The 13896-nt window shown below is 38.2% G+C and overlaps 1 pseudogene; it reads left to right on the top strand.

Annotated features, from left to right (window-relative positions):
* The first annotated feature begins 3531 nt into the window (after positions 1–3531).
* LOC113253717 (uncharacterized) lies at positions 3532–5353 on the top strand (annotated as a pseudogene).
* The last annotated feature ends 8543 nt before the right edge of the window (positions 5354–13896 follow it).

The following is a 13896-nucleotide window of genomic DNA, read 5'->3' as shown; positions in this document are numbered from 1 at the left end:
TTGTTGTTGAGTATCTAACATTTATGGGAGTTTTGAACGTATAGTAGTTATTAAATACTCCATTGTAAAGTAAAAAAAAAGAAAAAGTAATGTGATGAGTCTTTCCTATCTCCTTTATCTGATATTGGTCAGAATGTATAAAATATTTTATCATTAAAATTTGAGTTCATTAGATTTCTGGTAGAAAGTTCATGATATTAAGTAAGATATAAGATTTTCTTCTATTTTTAGCTAATATGATATTTTTGGCTCCAAATGTTAAATATTTTACTGCTTTTGGCATCTGATTGAGATCATCACATCATTTAATCTCTGAATCTCTTTGAGTACTAGAATAGCTTAATATTTGCTGGAAATTAAACTATGTCTGCTTTCCTAGAATAAACCTGCTTGGTGTAGTCATCTTCTAATAGACTTATAGATATGTTGATTATATGTCTATTTAGATTATTTATATTGTTTTTATCTTTGTTGTAATACAATAGAGTTTTTGTGCCACCCTTATAATAATTCAGCATATGATAGACATCTAAAACAAATTAGAAGAGGTTTCGTCGTATTGTATGACTTATGAAACTTTATAAAAGTTGAGATATTATATGTTCAGGTGTGTATTTGCCAACAATGCATAATGTATGTGTACGCTATACCAGGCATCAGATTGAGCTTTGATATGGACTAATTTAATCGTCTTAAAAGAAAAAACTTCATGCTGTTATTTTCTCCGATATTAGAGATAAGGAAATTGAGGACTAGAGAGCATCTGTTATTTATACATAATATCCTTGGTAGCGTATGAATTAGAAATCAGATAACTTAAACTTATGTTGTTGCCTTAAGCAATCTTGGCTCCCATTTACAACTATTTAAAAAGTTATATTTAAAATACATGAAATATTCATTTATAATCTCTAATGCAAAAGGCATAGTGTAAAGAAAAACAATTAAATCATTGCCCATGTGTCCAACACCTTGTTTAGGAAATGGAATAGTAACACTAACTCTTTTTTTTTTTTTGGCCATTATCTTTTTTTTAAGTTTTCATTTAAATTCCAATTAGTTAACATATAGTGTAATATTAGTTTCAGGTGTACGATATAGTGATTCAACACTTACATACATCATCCTGTGCTCATCACAGCAAGTGCCCTCCTTAATCCCCATGACCAATTTGACCTGTCCTCCCTACCCTCTGGTAACCATCAGTTTCTTCTCTATAGTTAAAGAGTCTGCTTCTTGGTTTGTCTTTCTCTTCTTTTTTTCCTCTGTTTGTTTTGTTTCTTAAATTCCACATATGAGTGAAATCATATGGTATTTGTCTTTCTTTGACTGACCTCTTTTACTTAGCATTATATGCTCTAGCTCCAACAATGTCATTGCAAATGGCAACATCTCATTCTTTTCTATGGTTGAGTAATATTCCTTTGTGTGAGTGTGGTGTGTGTGTAATCTTCTTTATCCATTCATCAATCAACGGGCACTTGGGTTGTTTGCACAATTTGGCCATTAAAGATAATGCTGCTGTAAACATCCGGGTTCATGTATCCCTTTGAACTAGTATTTTTGTATTCTTTGGATAAATACCTAGTCATGCAATTGCTGCATTATAGGGTAGTTCATTAACACTTAAAGTCTCTGTGTTGCTTCTTTATTTCCTCCCATCTCTTCTCCAAAAACAATTACTCTCCTGAAGGTTAGTCAATCCTATACTTCACAGTTTTACCACTGTTTATTTATTCTAAAATATTTAACCACTTGTTTGCATATTTTGTCTTTTATATCAGTAGAACCAAAACATGGATTTGTTGGGGATTCTGCCCCTTGTTTTCAATGCCACTCAGTAATTGATTATTGATTGAATCACGTTTACGCTTCATATTCTCCAGATAAACATTTGGGTTCTTAACAATTCCTTGCTGTCACGAACAACACTGTTTTGAATATTCTTACACATGTGTCCCAGTGCCTATATGCAGACCTTGTCTAGGATATATATACCTAAGACGTTTATTTCTGGATTAATGGATATGAATCCTAAAACATTTTCTAGGTAATGCCGCACAATTTTCCAAAGTTATTGTTTCTGTTTATAGCAGCATATAGGGATTATACTGCTGCACATTCTTGCCAAAACTTGATTTTTTTTTCAGGATTTTGCAAAATATAAATATTTAAAGTTTTTAAGTTCATAGCCCGTACTGGATATAAAATGCTTTAATTTACACTTCCCTGATGATATTGAACATTTTTCACATGTATATTGGCTACTACTTTCCTGCTACTCATTTTTCTTTTTACATAATTTGGGTTTTTGCAGTATTTATATATTACAAGCATCAATCTTTTGTGTTTTCTCTCTCTTTTTTAAAGATTTTATTTATTTATTTATTTATTTATTTGGGAAAGAGAGAGAGAGAATGAACAAGCAGGGGCGGGGGGGAGAGATGGAGAGGGAGAAGTAGGCTTCCCTCTGAGCAGAGAGCCCAAAATGGGGCTCCATCCCAGGACCCTGGGATTATGACCTGAGCCCAAGGCAGATATTTAACCCACTGAGCCACCCACGTGCCCTTTTGTGTTTTTTCTTGCGTGAAAATATTTTAACTAGATTACAGTCAAGTTAATCCTGCACTGCCTGAAAACAGTAATGGCCTGAGGCAGTTATCATGCAAGACACTGCTGATTCCTGTCAAGATCCACCCGGATGACCACTGTCTTGGCTTCTAGACACATAACTAGACTCAAATCCCAGCAGGCCCCTAAAGGTGAAATACAAAGTGTGATCAATGAGGAGGTGTGCTTCTCTAAAAGGACTTGAGTTTTCTATTTTATACCAATAAATATCCAGGGAACACATGTGGGGATGGGTACCCCGTGTGAGGCAATGGTGGAAGGAACATACAGTTGGATCAAGCCAAATTTATTGACATGGACTCACTAAGCAGAAATTCTGTATTTGATGTTGCAGCCTGGGTTATTAGAAAGGGTTTTAACAGTTTGGCTATTGGCTGAAACATGGATTAAAGGTGGCCCGCGGTGAATTAATTTGAAGTGCCAGACATGCCTTGGTTTAATACAGAGGAAGGGTTCAAAAGCTCAAGGACATTGGAATGGTAACCTGAGTTTGCCATTTAAGGCCCATTCACCCTCTCAGGTGAGTCCGTAAGGCACACCTTTCACTTATCCTGTGAGATATAAATTTGTGAGGGGAGCCTGGCGTCCTTGAAGAACTTTGTGATGACTCTTCTTGTAGGCCAAACCTCCACGTGGGAACTTCTGTCACTGCACTGGGAAACCTAAATGCAATGGGAGTAGTGGATCCCAGGACATCATGGGTCAAACTGCCACAATTAGTCACCAAAGGTGAGGTGGGCATGGTTACCTTAACAGATAGCAGAGTCAAAGCAGCAATATGGCGTGTGCAGACATGTGACATTGGCTAACTGACTAGTGTTCCTAGGTGTGAAGTAGGAAGTTTATTAAATTCTTACTTGATCTGTAAACTCTGAACTGGCTCTGAACTGACATGGAAAACATCATTGTGTTCCACAAGTCAGAGTAGGGGTTTCAGGAGGTCAGGTGATCAGTGGAATTTTAGCTTATGTCCAGTTCATAGTGGATCCAGTGGATCCCTGAGCCTTTACTGTGGCTATTTCCCAAATTACAGAATGTATAATAAGAATACAGAATAATAAAAATAGACATATTTGGCAACTAGCAGAATCTCCATGTTGGTTCCCTGACTTGTGGAGGTTGAGTCACTCTGGTGGGAAAAGCCAAGTGGAAGCCACCAAAACTGCCTCTACTCAGAAAAACAGTGAACAAAACAATACTGTACACTTGGAGGGATTGCAGAGATTAGAGCCACCATCAAGGACTTGAAAGATGCAAAAGTGGTTATTCCAACCACATTCCCACTCAACTCACCAATCTGGCCTGTGCAGAAGACAGATGGATCTTAGAGAATGACAGTGGATGATCATAAGCTTGACCAGGTAGTGATTCCAATTGCAGATGCTGTACCAGATACAGTTTCATTGAGCAAGTTAACACATCCCTTGTACCTGGTTTGCACCTATTAATCTGGCAAATGCCTTTTTTCTATCCCTGTCCACAAAGTCGAGCAGGAACAATTTTCTTTCAGCTGGAAAGGCCTTGATTGCCTTATCTCAGGGATATTTACTCTCCAGCCCTATGTCATAATTTAGGTTCCAGGGTTTTGATTGCTTTTTCTTCCACAGTATATCATACTGATCCATGACATTGATGACATTATGCTGACTAGACCTAGTGACCAAGAAGTAGCAACTATTGTATACATATTGTCAAGGCATTTGTGTATTAGAAGGTAGCAGATAATAATAATAGAGAGCCTTCTACTTCAGAGAAATTTTAGCGGACCAGTGCTGTGGGGCATTTTAAGATATCCCTTCTAACATAAGTTGTATCTGGCCCCTCCTAAAATCACAAAAGAAGCATAATGCTTAGGGGACCTCTTTGGATTTTGGAGGCAACATATTCCTCATTTGGGAATTTCCTCATACCCATATACTGAGTGATCCCAAAGATTTCAGTGGGGCACAGAATGAAGGAAAACTCTGCAACAGGTTCAGGCTGCTGTACCAGCTGTTCTGCTCCTTGAGCACATGATCCAGCAGATCCCATGGTGCTTGAAGTGTCATTAGCAGATAGGCATGCTGTTTGCAACTTTTCATAGGCCCATATAGGTAAATCATAGTGCAAATTATTCTGATTTGGGAGCAAAACCCCACAATCCTCCATAGGTAACTACTTCCCTTTTGAGAAACAGTTCTTGGCCTGTTACTTGGCCTTAGTAGAGATTGAACAATTAACCACGAGCCACCAAATTACCATAGGACCTGAACTGTCTATCATGAACTGGGTGTTATCTGACCCACCAAGTCATAAAGTTGGGCATGCATCATTATCAAATGGAAGTGGCACAGATGTGAACAGGCCTAAGCAGGCCCTGAAGGCACAAGTAGTTACAAGAAAAAGTGGACCAAACACTCATGGCCTCTGCTCTCACTACATCGTCTTCTTTCTCCCAGCCTACACCTGTGGCCTCAAGGGGAGTCCTCACAATCAGTCAACAGAGAAAGAAAAGACTTGGATGTGGCTTGCAGATGGTTCTGCATGGTATACAAGCACTACCAGAAAATGGACAGCTGCAGCACCATAGTCCCCCTGGGCTATTGCTGAAGGACACTGGTAAGGGAAATTATCCCAGTGGGCAGAACTTTAAGCACTGCACCTGGTTGTGCACTTTGCTTGAAAGGAGAAATGGCCTGGCCAGACTTGCAACTCCGTACTGATTCAGAGAACAATGAACTAAGGAAATAAAAGAAAGTGACCTCTGTTAGAGTCACACTGCATCACATTCCCATTCCTAATTTGTAGATTTGAATTGTAAAATTTCTCTAATGATGATTCTCTTCAAATCTACAGTCAAAATTCCCTTGTTACAAGGACAGATATAAAGCCCTTTCCCTGCCAGCTCCACAGCTTCCCGAAAGTCTTTAAATGCTGCTGACAAACCTTCTGTGACTGAGTAAGGGTGGAGACAGGGGGGAGAAAATGAGTATCTGAACTGCTTCTCTGGGCCAATTCCCATGGCAGGGGTGGGCTTTAAGCTTCTTAAAATCCATCTGCATGAGAAGCACCTCTATCCTTCCTTCCCCTCCTGTTCACTCTGCAATAACACTGAACAGAACAGGGCTCTCCATGAGCTCACACTGGAAGGCTCAGAAGCTCAACACATTTGAAGTCTGTTACCTAATAAAACATTTTTATGTAGGGATGATTGCATTGAGAGAGAGTGTGTAAGTAGCATGTTTGCCAAAACATAGTGGAAATTTATAATATTATATTTTATTTGTTTGTTCAAGTAAAATGTCACCCTTTTATGAAATAAATGCCTTAGGGTTATATGCAATAAAATTGCATTAATTAGAATATGTAAAGCATCTGAAACAAGTGACAGCTACACAACTACACAGAACCACATGAAGATAGCAGGGAAAAAAATAGTACTTGTTTTGCAACGCCAAGGGGAAAGTGGATTTTAAAATATTGTATATCCTCCTGGAAAAGATTCATCTCCCCCACCACATAAAAGACCGGCGGTATTTTTGAGACTGAGAGAATGCAGGGGCTTCCTGAACTCCAAAGCTACAGAGCTACAAGTATGCTTATGGTGCATTTATCCCAAGAATTTCAAACTGAGCCCTCAGGATTTCCTGAGCTGATTGAAACCACACAACCATAGAGGCAAGACATTAATTAAGTAGATCTGAGTGGGTTGAGGGTAGGGGCCAAGGTTGGTTGCTGTTTATTATTATGTGATATTCATACATGTATTAAGTTTATAAAATGGTTTAGTCAATTCATATGTGAAAACACTAACTATAATTTGAACTCTCATTTTTCTGAGACAGTGGATTCCTGTGGTGTTGACATGAGTTTTCATGGATTATATGGCATTGAGTTATGTTGACAGTCTATGAGAAATGCTCATCTTCCATGTTCTTGAAATAATAGTGTTACTTTTCCAGAAATCATATGTGTGCACACATGTGTCTCTGTGTGTGTATGAATGATGCACATTGAAAAATACTATCATGTTAAATGCTTCCAACAGGGGGTATTTAATAAATGTGATTAGTTACCAGTTTTTAGAAAGCTGAAGGGAAAAAAAAAGAAACACCAAAATAACTCTAATAACTGGTTGGGGAACAGGAGGAGATGACCTTCTAGCTAAATACAGAAGCTCAGAAAAGGGGCCATGTGGGATTGAGGCTCACATTCTCAGGGAAGGCCTTACCTGGCCTGTGGTGGTAAAATAAGGCCATGGAGAAGGCTCCATAGTTCATACTCAGACCTCTAAGGAGGGCACATTGGCTGGTTGCCATTAGCATCTCTAAGAGATTGTGATGAGGCTGGGTCTGAGTGTTCCAAAAAGAGGCTGGGTCCTGAGCCAACCACTTGTTCTGGGACCCATCACTGTAGCCAAGTCATGCTGACAGCACCACCCAGACAAGAAGGGAGTTTCTTCTTCCTCCTTGTACCCACAGACCTTACATCACCACTGATGAGTCTTTGGGGGCTCTGTCCTTCTGGTGCCAAGCTTCATCTTCACCTGTAATTCCAACTAGAATACCTCTACTCTAGACTCCAGCCAGACTGTCTTGAGGGAATGACTGCACAATTAACCAACAACTCTTTTTTTTAATGTCATTTATTTATTTAATTTTTTTAACTTTTTTTTAAGATTTTGTTTATTTTGACAGAGAGAGCACAAGCAGGGGAGTGGGAGAGGGAGAAGTAGGCTCTCCACTGAGCAGGGAGGCAATTTAGGGCTCAATCCCAGGACTCTGTGATCATGACCCAAGCTGAAGGCAGAAGCTTAACCAACTGAGCCACGCAGCTGCCCCATTTTTTATTTAAATTCCATTTAGTTAACGTATAGTGTAATACTAGTTTCAGATGCATAATATTGTGATTCCATACTTCCAGCAACACCCGGTGCTCATCACAGCAAGTGCCCTCCTTAAATCCCCATCACCTATTTTACCCATCCCTCCACTCACCTCTCCTCTGGTAACCATCGGTCTGTTCTCTAAAGTTAAAGTCTCTTTCTTGGTTTGCCTCTCTCTCTCTTTCTCTCCCTTTGATCATTTGTTTTATTTCTTAAACTCAACATATGAGTGAAATCATACGATATTTGTCTTTCTCTCACTGACCTATTTCACTTAGCATAATACTCTCTAGATCCATTCATGTCATGGCAAATGACAAGATATCAAACTTTTATATGGCTGAGTAATATTCCAGTGTGTGTGTGTGTGTGTGTGTGTGTGTGTGTACACACCACATCTTCTTTATCCATTCATCAGTCATTGGGCACAGTCTGTTTCCATAATTTGGCTATTGTAGATAATGCTGCTATAAACATTGGGGTACATGTATCCTTTTGAATTAGTATATTTGTATTCTTTGGGTAAATACCTAGTAATACAATTACTGGATCATAGTGTAGTTTTACTTTTAACTTTCTGAGGACTCTCCATACTCTTTCCCAGAGTGGCTACACCAGTTTACACCTCTTGATAGTTAATTCTATGGATTAGTCAGAATGCACCTGGAGGACGTTCAACATTGTATGTGTGCAGAAAGTACACATCTATGCTTTATTCATCCTGTGTGTATTCTGTGGTCTTTCTGTCCACTCAAAATACTGTGAACATCTAATAAAAACTACCACCATAATTTTCTGTTCATCATAGCTTTAATATTTCTATTATTTTTTCATAAATGTGTATGTTTGAGAAGAGTGATTAAAGCAATTTTGATTAGAAATAGTAATTCAATATAGTAAAATAACTTTATAGGAAAATAGAAGTGTTTTTAGTCATAAAAGTGAACAAAAATAATGCAGCAGAAACACTTTCATTTTTGTTGCCAGTGTATATTTTTACTTTCAAGCCCAAAGAACTACTTGGATCTATTGCATTATGTATTTTTTTCCGCAAAAGTCATATTGGTGTATTTTCTCAAATTTTATAAATGATATTTATACTTACAATTGTATAAATAAACAGTGCCTGAAAATACCAGTCAGGAAGTCACCTCCAGAAATTTTATTTTTTATGTAACAGCATTAATATTTTCATGACTATCCTCTCATGTGTCTTTTTAGAAAAATAAGCTATGTATTATTTATGAACATGAGATCTTACTTTAATTTTTTTGTGGGAGAGGCTAACCTTCCCACTTCACCTGTAATGTTCCTTTTTTTTTACACCTAATGTTAACTTGGTACATCTCTTTACACATAAGTTTTGAATGTTTATATCATCATATTTTAATGTGTGAGGGACTTTCACATTATTTAGTTAGAATCATGTTTTTTTTCACTTTTTATAAAAATTTCAGTATAGTTAACAAAATTTCAGTTTCAGGTGTACACCTATATTCAACCATTCTATACCTTACTCAGTACTCATTGTGATAAGTACTCTTAATTCCCTTCACCAATTTCACCCATCCCCCCACCCACCTCCTCTCTGGTCACCATCAATTTGCTCTCTATGTTTTTAGGAGGGAGTTAAGATGACAGAGGAGACGGGGACCCTAAATTTGTCTGGTTCCTCGAATACAGCTAAATAGTTATCAAATAATTCTAAAAACCTGTGAAATCAGAGATCTGAGAAAAGAAATGCTGCAATTCTACAAATAGAAAAGTGACCACTTGTGGGAAGTAGGTATGGAGACTTTAATCCAGGGTGATATATTGGAGGATACGGTGGAGAGGAGGGAGCCCGCTTAAAGAGGTTACCACAAAGTATTATAAGCAGCAGAGCACAAAATCGGTACTTTTAGATGTCTGCCACGGTGAGGTACATCCCTGGCTTAAAGGTTCTCAGGTGGTGAAATGGGGCAGAATCCCCAGTGAAACATCACTGCCTCAGGATCCCTGGGGTGCTGAATTCCCAGGCATAGGAGTGGGGAAGCCAGCTGAAAATAGCGAGTCCAGGAGCTGACTTTCTGCTCGGTGTTGCCATAAACTGTGAACTGATGCATGGTCATGTGATTGCTTGCTTGGCAGGGGTCCAGCAAAAGACAGAATCCTGGTGAGATCCCCCACTCTCCCTCGGGAGGAACAGCGTGGGTCCATGCCACAGAAGTCTGTAAATTTGGAGTTTTGAAACTCAGTTGCATGCCTGAGATAAAAATGTTCAGGCGCAGGCTGCGTGAACACAGAGTTTGGACAAAAACCAGGTAGATAAGAGTGGTTGAGTGTTTTTCTATGAGGGTTCACTGAAGAGTGGAGGGGGCAAACTTCCACTTCTGGGGCTAGTGAGCAGGGGTCCGCCATTTTTATCCCATCCATCAGGGCTGAAAACTTCAGGGAGCAAAACAGCACCACATAGTGGAATCTGCAGCTCTTACACTGAGCCTGGTTGCCTGGCAAGGGAGGTGAATTTCTGGTAGGGCAAGGACACCTGGGAATCAGTGCAATAGGCCCCTCTGCCAGAGCACCAGTAGGAACAACTGGCTCACACCAAGGTTACTGATCATAGAGGGCTGCAAACCTTCAGCTCTTGGGGAAAACAGTATATAACATTCATGTTTGTTTGTTTGCTTGTTTGTTTTTATTATTATTCTTAATCTTTCAGGAATTTTTTTTCAGTTATTTTCTAATTTTTTTCAATTTAAAAAAATATTTTATTTATTTATTTGACACAGAGAGAGACAGCCAGTGAGAGAGGGAACACAAGCAGGGGGAGTGGGAAAGGGAGAAGCAGGCTCCCAGCAGAGGAGCCTGATGTGGGGCTTGATCCCAGGACCCTGGGATCATGTCCTGAGCCGAAGGCAGACACTTAACGACTGAGCCACCCAGGCACCATTTCAATTATTTTTTATTCCTTTTTTACTTTTATATATATGTAATACATATATATATAGAGAGAGAGAGAGAGAGAAAAGTTTTTCTTTCTTTCTTATTTTGGGATCCAGTTTCTTTTAACAAGCAGACCAAACACACCCAGGACCTATTTTTTGTTTTGTTTTGTTTTGTTTCTTGTTTATTATTTTCTTGTTCATTTTGTTTTTGTTCTTTTTGAATGTTTTTTTCTTTCTTTTTTTCCCATTTATTTATTTATTTATCATTGAGAGAGCACAAGCAGGGGGAGCTGCAGAGGGAGAGGGGGAAGCAGGCTCCTCACTGAGCAAGGAGCCCAATGCAAGACTCTACCCCAGGACCCTGGGATCATGACCTGAGCTGAAGGTAGATGCTTGACAGACTGAGCCACTCAGGCATCCCATGTTTTTTGTTTTTGTTTTTGGTTTGTTCGTTTTCTGATTTCATTGTTGTTATTGTTGTGTTTTCTCCTTCTTTCTTCCATTCTTTTCTGGACAAAATGATGAGACAGAGAAATTCACCCCAAAAGAAAGAACAGGAGTTAGTACTCACTGCCAGGGATTTAGTCAATACAGATATAAGTAAGATATTTGAACTAGAACTTAAGACAACAATCGTAAAGATACTAGTTGGGCTTGAAAAAAGCATAGATGACACTTGAGAATTCCCTACTATGGAAGTAAAAGAACTAAAATCTAGCAGGTTGAATTTAAAATGTTATTACTGGGATGCCTGGGTGGCTCAGTCTGTTAAGTGTTTGCCTTTGGCTCAGGTCATGACCCCAAAGTTCTTGGGATTGAGTCCCACATTAGGCTCCTTGCTCAGTGAGGAGTCTGCTTCTCCCTCTGCCTGTTGCTTCCCCTGCTTGTGCACTGTCTCCTTTCTCTTTTTCTCTCTCTGACAAATAAATAAATAAATAAAATCTTTAAAAAGAAAAAGAAAAATGCTCTTACTGAGATGCAGTCCCAAAAGCAGTCTATAAAAATGAAGATAAACAAGGCAGAAGAGAAAGTCAGTGATATAGAAGATAAAATGATGGAAAATAAAGAAGCTGAAAAGAAGAGAGAAAGAAAACTACTGGATCACAAAGGGAGGCTCAGAGAACTCATTGATTGCATGAAGTGAAATAATACTAGATATTAGGGGCCCCAGAAGATGAAAAGGAGGAGAGAGGGGCAGGAGGATTACTTGAACAAATTATAGCTGGGAACTTCCTTAATCTGGGGTAAGGAAACAGGCATTCTAGTTCAGGAGGCACAGAGACCACCTCCTCCCCCTCAAAAAAAAAAATCAATAAAAATAGGTCAACACCATGACATATAATAGTAAAGCTTGAAAATTTCAAAGACAAGGAGAAAGGAGAAAACCCTTAAAGCAGCTCAGGACAAGAGATCCTTAACCTACAAGGCTAGGAATATAAGGCTGGCAGCAGACCTGTCCACAGAGACCTGACAGGCCAGAAAGGACTGGCATCATATATTCAATGTCCTAAGTGGGAAAAAAATATTCAGCCAAAAATACTTTATCCAGCAAGTCTGTCATTCAGAATAGAAGGAGAGATAAAAAGCTTCCAGGACAAACAAAAACTAAAGGAATTTGTGAACACTAAACCACCCTGAAAGAAATATTAAAGGGGATCCTTTGAGCAAAGAGAGAGCCCCAAAGTGAGAAAGACCAGAAAGGAACAGAGACAATCTACAGAAACAGAGACTTTCCAGCTAATATAACAGCACTAAATTCATATCTTTGTAATTACTCTGAATGTAAATGGACTAAACTGTCCAATCAAAAGACATAGGGTATCAGAATGGATAAACAAAACCAAACCAAACAAAACAAAAACCAATACCCATCAATATGCTATTTACTAAATAGACTCATTTTGACTCAAAGATACCTCCAGATTGAAAATGAGGGGGTGAAGAACTACTTGTCATGGCAGTGGACATCAAAAGAAAGCTGCAGTAGCAATCCTTATATCAGACAAACAAGGTTTTTAAATGAAAGACTTAACAAGAGATGAGAAAGGACAGTATATCATAATAAAAGTGTCTATCCAACAAGAAGATTTAAGAATTGTAAATATTTATGCCCCTAACTTGGGAGGAGCCAAATATATAAACCATGTAATAATAATATTAACGAAACTCATTAATACAATAATAGTATGGGACATTAACACCCCGCTCACGACAATGGACAGATCATCTAAGCAGATCAACAAGGAAACAAGGGCTTTGAATGACACACTGGACAGATGGACTTAACAGATATATTCAGAGTATTTCATCCTAAAGCAGCGGAATACACATTCTTCTACAGTACACATGGAACATTCTACAGAATAGATAACATACCAGGTCACAAATCAGGTTTCAACTGGTAAAAAAGACTGAGATTATACCATGCATATTTTCAGACCACGGTGCTTTAAAACTTGAAGTCAACCACAAGAAAAAAATTGGAAGAACAACAAATACATGGAGGTTAAAGTGCATCCTACTAAAGAATGAATGGGTTAACCAGGAAATTAAAAAAAGAATTAAAAAAATAATGGAAGCAAATAAAAATGAAAACAAAACAGTCCAAAACCTTTGGGATGCAGCAAAGACAGTCCTAATAGAAAGTATATAGCAATACAGGCCTTTCTCAAGGAACAAGAAAAGTCTCAAATACACAATCTAATCTTGTACCTAGAAGAGTTGGAAAAAGAACAGCAAATATAGCCTAGTAATAAAGGGAAATACTAAAGATTAGAGCAAAATCAATGATACAGGAAAAAAAAAAAACCCACAATAGAACAGATCAACAAAACAAGGACCTGTTGGTTCTTTGAAAGAATTAACAAAATCTCTAAACCCCTAGCCAGACTTATCAAAAAGAAGAGAAAGGACTCAAATAAATAAAATCATGGATCAAAGTGATGAGATCACAACCAACAGTGCAGAAATACAAACAATTATAAGAGAATACTATGAACAAGTATATGCCAACAAATTAGGCAATCTGGAAGAAGTGGATGCGTTCCTAGAAAAATATGAACCACCAAAACTGAGACAGGAAGAAATAGACAACCTGAACAGACCCATAACCAGCAAAGAAATTGAATCAGTAACCAAAAATCTCCCAACAAACAAGAGTCTAGGACTGGATGACCTCCCAGAAAAATTTTACCAAACATTTAAAGAATTAATACCTATTCTTGTGAAACTGTTTCAAAAAATAGAAATGGAAGGAGATCTTCCAAACTCATTCTATGAGGCCAGCATTACCTTGATCCCAAAATCAGACAAAGACTCCATCAAAAAGGAGAATTACAGACCAATATTCTTGATGAACATAGATGCAAATATTCTCACCAAGATACTAGCTAATAAGATCCAACAGTACATTTAAAGGATTATTCACCACAGCCAAGTAGGATTTATTCCTGGGCTGTAAGGGTAGTTCGACAT

Source organism: Ursus arctos, unplaced genomic scaffold, assembly GCF_023065955.2.
Source record: "Ursus arctos isolate Adak ecotype North America unplaced genomic scaffold, UrsArc2.0 scaffold_20, whole genome shotgun sequence".
NCBI classification, from domain to species: Eukaryota; Metazoa; Chordata; class Mammalia; order Carnivora; family Ursidae; genus Ursus; species Ursus arctos.
The sequence above is the reverse complement of the archived record's forward strand: the minus strand, read 5'-3'. Positions and strand labels throughout refer to the sequence as shown.